Below are 10,163 nucleotides of genomic sequence, written 5' to 3'. Positions count from 1 at the left end.
GTGGTCGATGGTCTTTCTGGAGGGGATGGTGGGGGCAGCCAACATCTTCTAAGTCTGGTGACCTTGCCAGTGTGTCGCCAGGTCATGGGCACAGTGCTCTCAGTGTGACAGAGGAACAGTAGGTGCTGATGTTTGAAATCCCCTGCTGGGTTCACATCCTGCTCACTGCCTCCTGGCCAGATGATCGCCACAAAGTTATGTAACCTCTCTGACCTTCCATCTCATGAGGACTCACACTGCCACACCATGGGTCCTCATGAGAATTGAATGAGTTAATACATACACATGCTTAGAATAGTACCAGACACATAATGATTAAAACGTTTACCCGTAAGGCTAGGTGTGGTGGCCCACGCCTGTAATCCCAGCACTCTGGGAGGCTGAGATGGGTGGATAACTTGAAGCCTGGAGTTCAAGACCAGCCTGTCCAATATGGTAAAACCCCATCTCTAGTAAAAATACAAAAATTAGCCAGGCATGCTGGCGTGCACCTGTAATCCCAGCTCCTCAGGGAGGCTGAGGCAGGAGAATTGCTTGAACCTGGGAAGCAGAGGTTGCAGTGAGCTGACATTCCGGGTGTTTCTGTGAAGGTGTATTTGGATGAGATTAACATTTAATTCAGTGGAGTCTTAAAAGTAAAAAGCAAGGCAGGTGACGGTTTGTCCTGTGGTGGGCATGGTCTAATCAGCTGAAGATCTTAATAGAGTGAAGAATGAGCTCTCCACGCAGGAAGGAGTTCTGCCAGGAGATTACCCTTGGACGGAAGAGCTGCCTCTCTTCCCTGGGCCTCCAGCCTGCTGGGCTGCTTTGCAGACTTTGGACTTAGTAAGCCTCCATAATCGCATGAGCCAATTCTTTTTTTTTTTTTTTAACAGCATTTTATTTTATTTATTTATTTTTTAAATTTATTTATTTTACTTTAGGTGCATACGACATCTGGCATTTCTCCCCATGTTATCCCTCCACACCCTCCCCTCCCTCCCCACCCCTCACTGTCTCTCCCCTACCCCTCCCAACTGCCCCCAGTGTGTGATGTTCCTCTCCCTGAGTCCACGTGTTCTCGTTGTTCAACACCCACCTATGAGTGAGAACATACAGCGTTTGGCTTTCTGTTCTTGGGTCAGTTTGCTGAGAATGATGGTTTCCAGATTCACCCAAGTCCCTACAAAGGACACGAACTTCAGCCAATTCTTTAAACCTCTCTCTTGCTCCTGTTCTGTGTCTCTGGAGGACCCTGATGAATATGTTTGAAGAACTTGTATGGTTCCTTACAACAGCCTTAGGAAGGAAATTCTGCCATGCTCCCATTTTGCAGATAAGGAAATTTAGGTACAGAGGTCAGGGGAACTTCCTGGGGGTATAGTATTGCTGAGACGTAAACCCTGGTCTGTCTAATTTCAAAGCCCGTTCTCTCTCCTTCACCCAGATGCCCACAGCTGGTGCTGGGCTGCCTTGGAAAGACGAATGGCCGAGGGGAGCCACTGTGGCCAGTTAGCTTGAGCCCAGGTCTGTGCCTGGCCCGTGCAGGCCAGCTGACTTGTGGAGCGGGGAAGATGTGACCTGGCCTGTCCCCACCTGTGCATGATGTAAAAGGGGCTGTTTTATAAGCCACACTGACACCTCCAGGGACAACAGGCAACACCCAGGGTGACCTAGGCTGGAGCACCGAAGCGAATGGTGGCAACCGCATGTAGCGTCGAGGGACCGGCAGGCTGTTAATGTGTTTGAACCCGTGGTGTGACTTGTTCGAGATCACACTGAGACAGAGGTGGCTAATTACTAAGTGCTTTACCCGCCTGGTTGCTTAGAGTCTTGGCAGCGACCTTACCAGGTAACTGGCCGGGCTCATGGAGGTTGGAGGCAGAATGACTAGTGCAAGGTCATGCAGCTGGTTAGGAGGAAGACGGGGGCTTGCCCCCGGGTCTGTGGGTACCCGCGGCCCATGTTCCTCGCCACCTGCTCCATCGGGCCCCTGCCTTCCAAGCTTCTGCTCTCCCACAGTTATTTTATCCATCCCTCCCCAACCTGCCACCTGTGCCTCCTTTTGAACTAGGGGTGACTCAAAGCTGTGCTCACCCTGTTCCCTCTCCTCTCCCTCATACCCTAGACTTGGGGCTGGTGGCTCTTGAGGGCCCAGGGCCTGCTCAGGGACCTGAGGCTTCTTTGCATGGTCACCACAATAAGTCCACATTTCTGCGGTGGCCCAAGGAGCCCCTTCATTTCCCTGCTGTGGACAGGGGCCCAGCCGCAGCCCTGGGCTTGGAGCATGAACCATTTGACTGAGGCCGGATGGCCCTGCCACCGCTGTCCCACAGGCTGCCGGTGGAGCATGCCCTCTAAGGAAATGAGGGGCCACCTGTGCTGGCTGCAGGACACCAGGCTGACCAGGAGCTCCTGGGTGGCGGGGGTGGGGGGTGGTCAGAGGAAGCGGCAGGAGGCAGACCCATTCTCTCCAGGGAGTCTTCATTTCCACTAATTCATCCCCCCCACCAAATTCATTGTCTTATTTCCTGGATGTTCTGTTTAGGGGCCAGAGAAGTAAATAACAAGAGCCACCATTGCTTGATTGCAGGCTGCGTGCCAGGCATTGGGCTAAATGCTTTGGACATCATGACCTCCGATCCCCACGGCAGCCCCATAAAGCAGCTGCTGTTACTCCCATTTTACAGAGGAGGACAACGGTGGCACCGATCGGTGAAGTAACTCACATGCCAGGAGGAAATCAGCAAACTGGGTTTCAGTCCCACATCTCTGACTCCCAAGACCCTGGCCACAACCACCACTGTCCGGTGCCCTGGAGCTGGACAGGTGCTGGGCTCAAACCCCAGCCTTAGCCCTTCTTCCTGTGCCCTGACCGCCCGGCTTCAGATTTCTCCAGGAGCTGAGGACCAAATGAAATATTTAAAAACAAAATGCTGCATCCCATGCCCTGCCAGGATGAGATGCCCAATCAGTGTGAACTTTTAATTTTCAACCTCAATACTTCTTCATTCTAGATATGTGAGTTCCCAGGAAAGGAGAAGCCAGGTTTAACTGAGCACCTATTAATAGGCCAATTATTCCTACGAATTCTCTTGGACCACACTGGTCTGTGAAATAGTATTTTAGCCCCATTTCACAGATGACGACTGAGGCTTACGGAGGTGAGGAGAGACCTGCTTAGTAAGGGGCAGGGGCAAAAGCAGAACTTGTTTCTGATGACCACACCAGCAATCCCTTGTCCTTGTCCCTCGCAGGAATCCGTTCTTCCAGGTTGTCTGTGCATGGGCGGGAGGAGGCACTGCTGCTGTCATGGCTCTGAACACAACCAGCCAGCCTTGTCCTTCTGTGCCCAGGTGGCTGCCAGCCACCCTGGATGATGGAGCAGGTACCACATGCCCCTTGGTCACCCAAAGTAGAGCAGAAGGCTGTTCGAGGCCTCTGCAGTGCTTCCCTCAGCTCTGTGTGCCCACGCAGTTGCCCTCAGCCCCTGAGCATCTGGTCCACAGAGGCACTGTTGGGCACCTGCTCTAGGATATGCATCGGGGCAGGCATCACTGGGAGAGTGAGGCTCAGCCAGGGAAATGCCTGGAAGGGGCCACACAGCAAGTGCAGAGCCACAAACTGGAACCCCAGTGAGTCAGATCGGAGTCTTAGAGTCGAGAGCCACAGAGTCATAGACCCCACCTTTACTGGGGCTAAAATTGAGGGTCCCGGCTGGGTGCAGTGGTTCACGCCTCTCATTCCAGCACTTTGGGAGGCTGACATGGGAGGATCACTTGAGGTTGGGAGTTTGAGACCAGCCTGACCAACATAGTGAAACCCCATTTCTACTAAAATACAGAAATTATCCAGGTATGGTGGCACATGCCTGTGGTCCCAGCTACTCAGGAGGCTGAGGCAGGAGACTCACTTGAAGCCAGGAGGCGGAGGTTTCAGTGAGCCAAGATTGCACCACTGCACTCCAGCCTGGGCAACAGAGTGAGACTCTGACTCAAAAAAAAAATGATAAATGCAAATTTACATTATTAAATTCTCAGCACTTTGGGAGGCCAAGGTGGGTGGATCACCTGAGATCAGGAGTTGAAGACCAGCCTGGCCAACATGGTGAAACCCCATCTCTACTAAAAATACAAAAATTAACTGGGCATGGTGGTGTGCGCCTGTAATCCCAGCCACACAAGAGACTGAGGCAGGAGAATCACTTGAACCCAGGAGGTGGGAAAAAAGTCAATTCCCAGCGACTTTGGACAAGCCACTTAACCTCCTGAGCTCTGGTTTCTTCATCTGTACAATGGGGATAAAAGGTCCTTCATAGAATTCTGATGAGCAGATGCAGTGCTGTTTGAAAGCATTGCAGAGGCTCCATAAAAGCTGATTCCCTTCCTTTAGGCTTTAGTTACTATTACCCTGTTGGCTCTTATTGAGCTTGTGGTCATTTAAGGCCTCCAGCTCTTTTTCTGGTTGAGAGGCAGCCTGTTCAACGTCACCCAACAAAGTTTGGTGAGGAGGCTTGAGTGGATCCCTGGGTACAAAAGGGTATCCCAACCACAGCAGGGTCCCTTCCTCAGGTCTTAGCTGACCCCTGACTTCCTGGCTTTAGGAGCCCACACCACTCCACTCCTTGGACTTCCTGTCTCATTGGAGTCAGGTGAGAAGTGCTGATGAGGCTGGGTCCTCTGAGACCCGGCTTTGAGGCCTTCCCAGCAACCCTCCTCCAAGGTGCTTCTGAACCAAACAGGTTGGCTTAGGGGCTGCCCATCTCCCAGACCTGTCCTGGGGTGGCCCTGCGTGCCCACCCCCTGCCCATCATAAGCCAGACTGGAGGTGGGTTTCTAGTGGCCCAGTTTTGTCCTGGAGTATGGAGTGCTGACGAGAAAGAGAGAGAGGGAATGGTGGGTGGAGAAGGAGGAAGAGAGAGAGGGAATGGTAGGTGGGGAAGGAGGAAGAGAGAGGGAATGGTGGGTGGGGAAGGAGGAAGAGAGAGAGGGAATGGTGGGTGGGGAAGGAGGAAGAGAGAGAGGGAATGGTGGGTGGGGAAGGAGGAAGAGAGAGAGGGAATGGTAGGTGGGGAAGGAGGAAGAGAGAGGGAATGGTGGGTGGGGAAGGAGGAAGAGAGAGAGGGAATGGTGGGTGGGGAAGGAGGAAGAGAGAGAGGGAATGGTGGGTGGGGAAGGAGGAAGAGAGAGGGAATGGTAGGTGGGGAAGGAGGAAGAGAGAGGGAATGGTAGGTGGGGAAGTAGGAAGAGAGAGGGAATGGTGGGTGGGGAAGGAGGAAGAGAGAGAGGGAATGGTGGGTGGGGAAGGAGGAAGAGAGAGAGGGAATGGTGGGTGGGGAAGGAGGAAGAGAGAGAGGGAATGGTGGGTGGGGAAGGAGGAAGAGAGAGAGGGAATGGTGGGTGGGAAGGAGGAGACAGGAGCGAATAGAGAGACTTGCAAGTAGAGAGGCAGAGACAGATGAGAGGGTCAGGTGGGAGCCGCAGCTGAAGCATCCCCCAGTCCCTAGGGACAGGCCCCTCTTGGAGGCTTCCGCTGTGCCCCAGCCCCCATCCAACCACAGGGCAGGGGGAGGAAGGACGTTCAAAGCAGCCCCTTTCAGCTGACATGCTCATTTCCTTTCTGTGAGCCCTAGGGTAAGCAGATGCCAAGGCAAATGGGCAGCTCCTGGCTGGCTGTTTCCATGGCTCACCCCTCTCTCCTTCCCCTGTGTACTTTGCATAAGTGTGTCACGGCTGTTCATCACCTTGGCAGCCACACAGTATGAGCACGGGGACCACAGGCCCTGGACCAGGCGGTGAGGGTGATGGCTGGGGCTGGCCCGTGCTGGGTCCAGCCACACTGGCGCATGTGCTATGTGTGCGGCCCTGAAGGAGAATCCCAGTGACATTCCCAGGCCTTCCCATGGCATTCCCAGACATCTGTCCTCAGGGAAGCTGGTGCTCTGGACAGTGTCCGCTTGCCCCTCCTAGATAATGTCAGGGCCTGAGGGGGCCTTGGAGATCATCTCAGCCCAGAGTTCTCAGATAAGCCTCAAGGGCTGGCAACGCCCTGGATGTGGGTGCATGGCTGCGTTTGTTGGGGGTGTGTTGGTGTGCAGGGCTTCCATCAGAATCTCAAAAGGACGCTTGTCCGCAATCCATTAAGAAGCACTTAGTCCATTTTACAGATGGGGAGGGTGAGGCCCAGAGAATGCAAGTGACTTGCTCAAAAGCAGCGTCGCAGGTCGCGGTGGAGCTGGACCAGGACTTTGACTCTGTCTTCAGAGACACCATCTATCCATAGTAACAGCCCACGCTAAAAGCTCTCCCTGTCAGTGGGACCCCCATTATTTCTTCCTCGTTGGAGTCCCTGAGTCTCCACCACTCTCATTAGCCCCCATTAGGGTCTTGGGTTGTTCCAATCTGCATACTTGCTGTGTGCTTTTGAATAAGTTACTCGTCCTCTCTGAACCTCAATCTCCTCTCTTCTGCAAAATGGGGAGATAGTAGCACCTTAAAAGGTAGAATAGGCCAGGTGCAGTGGCTCATGCCTGTAATCCCAGCACTCTGGGAGGCCAAGGTGGGTGGATCACTTGAGGTCAGGAGTTCAAGACCAGCCTGGCTAACATGGAGAAACCCCATCTCTACTAAAAATACAAAAATCAGCTGGGTGTGGTGGCACACACCTGTAATCCCAGCTACTTAGGAGGCTGAGGCAGGAGACTCGCTTGAACCCAGGAGACGGGGGTTACAGTGAGCTGAGATCGTGCCACTGCACTCCTGCCTGTGTGACAGAGCAAGACTCCATCTCAAAAAAAATCAAATCAAAACAAAACAAAACAAAAAGTAAACAAAAAGCGGTAGAATAAAACAGGATGGCAGAGCATGGCGAGGGCTCAGCGCAGCGCCCAGCAGATATGAGTCCTTGAATCATGTTAACGACAGAAATTGCTCGTGCTCACTGTCACCCTCATTGTCCCATGTTTCACGGCACAGACCCTGCCTCCCCCAAGGAGCTCTTGGCTGGTCGGCGCTTCCTTCGTCTTTAGCCCATCCTGGTGGCATCACCCGCTGTCCTGATGTACTTTTGATTGACTTCATTAGAGCAGAGGGCTCAAATCCCAGCCTTAGCCCCTTGTTCCAGAAAGAAATCTGCCTTTCTGGACTTGGCCCAGAAAGAACTTGGTCCTGAAAGTCAATCTGCCTTTCTGGACTTGGGTGACTGCCTCTCTCCGGGCCTCAGTTTCCCTATCTGTACAATGGGTAGGCTTGCGGGTCTCTGTAGGCTCTCTTGGCTCTGACACTATACATCACACTGTGGATGGGCCTGCTTCCCCGCTGTCTTCCAGCATGCACTGCCCTCACCAGGGCCCTGGTTTCTGTCTCCGGATGTTAAACCCTGCCACACAGTGGGCTCAGCCAGTGCCCACTGGATGGACCGCTTGCCCAGGCATTCTTGTCCTCTACCAGCCTCCCTGTCCCAAAACCTGAGATTGGGGCTCTGGACCGACTGACACGGAGGCAGATAAAGTCAGTGCAAAGAGGGCCTCCCCACTCTATAGAGGAGGAAACTGAGACCCAGAGAAGGGAGAGTCAGACCCAGAGCCCACACGTCCAAACACTCCATGCAGCGTGCTTCCTTTTGTTTTATGCGTCCCCAGCTCCCATCCACTGGTTTACCCAGGCCCAGAGAGGGGCAGGGACAGGCCCAGATCACACAGCCAATTGTGCCTCTTCCTGTAGTACCAGGAGGCCTCCCGCTGTTGTCTTACAGGCCCACGGGACGACTCCGCCCCAGGAGTGGTCGGGGCAGGAAAAGGGGTGCCCTGAGATCAGCGCTACATCCTGGCGTTCCCAGTTAACTTAGATACTCTATCTCTCTGCCATCCCCTTACCCCTAAGCTTTGCCAAATAATGTGGCTTTTCTGGAAGTCTCCAGAACATCCCAGGGCCTCCCAGCTCCCAGCATCTTTATTCCCCGATTCAGAACAGACATGTGCAGTCATATGTGGCTTCTTGTGGCTGTACCGGGAATGGATCCTTCCCCAGCACCTGGGGCGGGACCTGTGTTGAGGGAGGGCAGCGCCATCCCTGAACCCCCATGGTGGGAGGCGCAGTGACAGCTTCTGTGGGCAGAACACACTCAGCACGGGGGCTAGGAGCTTGGGCAGCCTGGATTTGCATTCTGGCTTCACCACCGAGTAGCTTTGTGACTTTTGGAAAGTTGCTTAGCTTCTCTGAGCCTCAGTTTCCTAATCTTCAAAATGGGAATAAAAATGGTTACTTTGAAGGGGAGTTGTAAGAATTAAATGCTAATGCAAATCGATTAAATGACAATGCATATAAAATGCTTGGCACGATGCCTGGAGTTTAGTAGACTCTGGGTGCACTTAATACACACCAGGTGTGGTGACTCAGACCTGTCATCCCAGCACTTTAGCAGGCAGAGGAGGGAGGACCACTTGAGGCCAGGAGTTCATGACCATCCTGGGCAACATAAAGAGACCCCGTCTCTACAAAAAATTTAAAAACTTAGCTGGGTGTGGCAGCACGTGCCTGTAGTCCTAGCTACTCGGGAGGCTGAGGTGGGAGGATCGCTTGAGCCCAGAAGGTCGAGGCTGCAGTGAGTTTTGATTACGCCACTACACTCCAGCCTGGGTGACAGAGTGAGACCCTGTCTCAAAAACAGAAACAACAAATCACACTCCGGGAAAGGTGCTATTTGTTGTTATGACCCACTCATAACCCCTAGGTATTTGGCAGGGTGGGTGTCTATGGTCTTGGGAGGTCACTAGAATGTTACCCCAGGAAGATCCTCCAGGGACCCAGATCCAAGGAGGCCAGTGTGGCTGTGGTTTGTGGCACATGCCGCAGGAGAGACCAGGCTGGAAAGGCTGGGAAAGGGAGGATGAGTGACCTGGGGCCAGGCTGGGGAGGCCTCAAATGCCAGGACAAGGAGCTCAGATTTGATCCAGCTGGTGACGGGGGGGTGGGGTATTAGAGCAGAGGAGGGATGAACTGAGAGCTGTGGTTTGGGGTTTTAAACAGACAGCACGGGGCAGATGGAGAGGTGCAGAAAGTGGGTGAGGAGGGTCTGCAGGGGGTGTGGCGTGGAAAGGGGGAGGGCATGGAGAGAATCCGTGGGGTAGTGGAGAGTCAGCGCTGGGGCTTTGGGCCAGCTGACATGGAGGCAGACAAGGGCAGTGCACGGGGTTTTTAATCACCTCTTTGTACCTTGAAGCCTCTGCCCATCAGAACCCTGGAGCCCAGCAGGCAGGTACGTGCCTGTGACCGACCCATTCCAGCTGAGTGGTGTGTGGCTGGTCCCCTAAGTCTCGGCCACCTGTTGTTAGGGCTGGAAAGGAACAAAACAGCTGTAAGTGGACAAGGGTCTCTGATTCAAATGGGTCCCTAGTTCACTGGAGCCACCTCCCCACCTGTGACTCCTTGCGGGTATTCGCCTTTGAATTTAGGAATTTCCAACTTTCTGTTTTGCCAACAACCCTGCTCTTTGGCGTGGGGTCTGAGGGTTGGGACCCAGAGAGGGTGTTGCTAGGCTGACAATGGCAGCCTTCAGAGGGAGCGAGACCACCCCGCCACTCCTTCCCCCATCCTCTTTGTCACGGCTGTTTTGTTTTTTTTAATCGAAAGCTCTAACTTTGTGATGTAATGAGGTGAGGTGTGGCGATGAAGGACCCAGCCGTGGCGTCAGACCACGTGGTTTGAATCTCAGCTCTGCTAGTCATGCAGCTGGAGCTGCATTTCTTCATTTCTCAGCGCCTTCATTTCTTCATCTCTGAAATGGGGTTAGTAATAGTCTCGGTTACTGTGAGCCTTAGATGAGATGATGAGCAGCAAATGATGCCTGGTTCTTACTGACAACGGCTACCACTTTCTGAACACCTATACATCACGACATGCCTGGCCTGACTTGGCTGGGCTCTAGAGCTTGGGTGCTTTTGGCCACACTACTCTGTCTCCCGACAGCACCTATGTCCTTTGCTCCTCAACTATTTGAAATGTCAGGAAGACGAGACTTTGTCCTTGGTCAAGTGGCAGAAGGCTAGGGTGTGGCCAAGTTATCAGAATGCTTCCTCTCTTTCCAAATAGGGTTTCCCTAGACCACCTAGCCCCACGGTGCTCTAAGAAAGAATCATCGTAATTCCAGCCTCCTTTCCTCCCCCTGGGCCCCCAAACCTCTCCATC

The sequence above is a fragment of the Aotus nancymaae genome, unplaced genomic scaffold, assembly GCF_030222135.1.
Source record: "Aotus nancymaae isolate 86718 unplaced genomic scaffold, 86718_ANA_hifiasm-v0.15.2.pri h1tg000053l, whole genome shotgun sequence".
NCBI lineage: Eukaryota > Metazoa > Chordata > Mammalia > Primates > Aotidae > Aotus > Aotus nancymaae.
The sequence above is the reverse complement of the archived record's forward strand: the minus strand, read 5'-3'. Positions refer to the sequence as shown.